The sequence below is a fragment of the Bison bison genome, unplaced genomic scaffold (assembly GCF_000754665.1).
Source record: "Bison bison bison isolate TAMUID 2011002044 unplaced genomic scaffold, Bison_UMD1.0 scf7180017864466, whole genome shotgun sequence".
Taxonomy (NCBI): domain Eukaryota; kingdom Metazoa; phylum Chordata; class Mammalia; order Artiodactyla; family Bovidae; genus Bison; species Bison bison.
The window spans coordinates 10,632,604-10,635,788 of record NW_011495027.1 but is presented as its reverse complement, the minus strand read 5'-3'; positions in this window follow the sequence as shown (position 1 = coordinate 10,635,788).

Genomic DNA, 3,185 nt, shown 5'->3' with positions numbered 1-3,185 from the left:
GTGGGTGACTTTATTTTTCTGGGCTCGAAAATCACTGCAGATGGTGATTGCAGCCATGAAATTAAAAGACGCTTACTCCTTGGAAGGAAAGTTATGACCAACCTAGATAGCATATTCAAAAGCAGAGACATTACTTTGCCAATAAAGGTTCATCTAGTCAAGGCTATGTTTTTTCCTGTGGTCATGTATGGATGTGAGAGTTGGACTGTGAAGAAGGCTGAGCGCCGAAGAATTGATGCTTTTGAAGTATGGTGTTGGAGAAGACTCTTGAGAGTCCCTTGGACTGCAAGGAGATCCAACCAGTCCATTCTGAAGGAGATCAGCCCTGGGATTTCTTTGGAAGGAACCATGCTAAAGCTGAAACTCCAGTACTTTGGCCACCTCATGCGAAGAGTTGACTCATTGGAAAAGACTCTGATGCTGGGAGGGATTGGGGGCAAGAGGAGAAGGGGACGACAGAGGATGAGATGGCTGGATGGCATCACTGACTCGATGGACGTGCGTCTGAGTGAACTCCGGGAGTTGGTGATGGACAGGGAGGCCTGGCGTGCTGCGATTCATGGGGTTGCAAAGAGTCGGACACGACTGAGCGACTGATCTGATCTGAGCAATTGTCAATTTATTTGTTAATTTTTAAATTGTGTGCCCTCCATGCTACAAACACTCCCTTAAGGAAGGGAGGAACATTATCTGTTGGAATCACTGCTGTACCACCAGCATAAAACAGAGCTTGGTATGAAATTAATTGAATGATAAATGAAATGAAAATAATATCAAGATAGGCACACTGTAATCTCTAATCATGTATTCTGATCATCCCATTTATCAATTGTTATGTAACAATCTACCTCAAAACATAGAAGCTTAAAATAATACTGTCATCCATTTGTTTTCTGTGAATCTGTAGTTTGGGTAGGACTCAGTTTAGATGGCTTAGCTCTGCTCCCTTTGGCATCAACTAAAGCGGCTCAACTGGAGCCAAAAGGACCCATATTCTAAATGGCCCATTCACAAGGCTGATAGTTTGGCTAGGAGCTTGGTTCCTCTCCATGTGGGCCTCTCTGCAAATTCTTCACAGAATGATGACCAGACTCCTAGACTGAGAGTTCCGAGAGAACAAGGGAGACACACATGGCAGTGTGACTTCTGTAGTACTCCACGGGACAAGGCAGTCACAAAAGCCCGCCTAGAGGAGAGGCACGGACTTCATCTCTTACAGGGGGAGTGGCATGGTTCTAGAAGCACATGTAGAGTAGGAGAGATTGTTACAGACAGCTTTAAAAAAAAAAAAAAAACACACACACAGTATTCTAGGGATTCCCTGGTAGTCCGGAGGTTAAGACTCTGACTATCCACCACAGAGAACGTGGGTGTGATCCCTGGTTGGGGAATTAGCATTCTGCATGGTACACAGAGCAGGCCAAAAAAATAAATACATATATATATATATATATATATATATATATAAAGTCTTCTAGGGAATTGCCTGGTGATCTGGTGGTTAGGACTCCATGCTTCTACTGCATGGATTTAATCCTTGGTTGGGGAGCTGACATGACCCCCCCAAAAAAAGTCTCTTATGCTAATTAAATGAATTTTTGATTTTGTAAAATCATTATAACAACAAATATATTGATTTGTATGGAAATGTGCTCTATAATAACTGTACTTTTTTGGAGCTCATGTTTAAAAGTTATGCTTAAAGTATCTCAGAAAAAAATATATTCAATTCTTTCTGGACATTGTGTCCAGTCCTACTTCCTGGGGCTTGTTTCTGGCTTCTATAACTACCTCTTCTCTTATTTATTTTATTTTTGGTTGCCCTGGATCTTCATTGCTGAGTGAGGGCTTTCTCCAGTTGCAGCAGGTGGGGGCTACTCTTCATTGTGGCACATGGGCTTCTCGTTGTGGTGGCTTCTCTTGTCATGGAGCACAGGCTCTACGTGCTCAGGCTCAGTGGTTGCAGCACATGAGCTTTGTGGAATCTTCCTGGACCAGGAATCAAACTCACGTACCCTGCATTGGCAGGTGGGTTCTTATCCACTGTTCCACCAAGGAAGTCCTATAACCACCTCTTTAAAAGGGATTTCAATGAGAACTGAATTCTTGATCTTTTCTTTTCTTCTACTATTAAAAAATTATAGAAAAAAATTTAAATATCAATTAAAAAGTCAATCAGATCAGATCAGATCAGTCGCTCAGTCATGTCCGACTCTTTGCAACCCCATGAATCGCAGCACGCCAGGCCTCCCTGTCCATCACCAACTCCCGGAGTTCACTCAGACGCACGTCCATCGAGTCAGTGATGCCATCCAGCCATCTCATCCTCTGTCGTCCCCTTCTCCTCTTGCCCCCAATCCCTCCCAGCATCAGAGTCTTTTCCAATGAGTCAACTCTTCGCATGAGGTGGCCAAAGTACTGGAGTTTCAGCTTTAGCATCAGTCCTTCCAAAGAACACCCAGGACCAATCTCCTTAAAATGGACTGGTTGGATCTCCTTGCAGTCCAAGGGACTCTCAAGAGTCTTCTCCAACACCATACTTCAAAAGCATCAATTCTTCGGCGCTCAGCCTTCTTCACAGTCCAACTCTCACATCCATACATGACCACAGGAAAAAACATAGCCTTGACTAGACGGACCTTTGTTGGCAAAGTAATGTCTCTGCTTTTTAGTATGCTATCTAGGTTGGTCATAACTTTCCTTCCAAGGAGTAAGCGTCTTTTAATTTCATGGCTGCAATCACCATCTGCAGTGCTTTGGGAGCCCCAAAAAATAAAGTCTGACACTGTTTCCACTGTTTCCCCATCTATTTCCCATGAAGTGATGGGACTGGATGCCATGATCTTCATTTTCTGAATGTTGAGCTTCAAGCCAAGTTTTTCACTCTCCACTTTCACTTTCATCAAGAGGCTTTTGAGTTCCTCTTCACTTTCTGCCATAAGGGTGGTGTCATCTGCATATCTGAGGTTATTGAGATTTCTCCTGGCAGTCTTGATTCCAGCTTGTGTTTCTTCCAGTCCAGCATTTCTCATGATGTACTCTGCATATAAGTTAAATAAGCAGGGTGACAATATACAGCCTTGACAAACTCCTTTTCCTATTTTGGAACCAGTCTGTTGTTCCATGTCCAGTTCTAACTGTTGCTTCCTGACCTGCATACAGATTTCTCAAGAGGCAGATCAGGT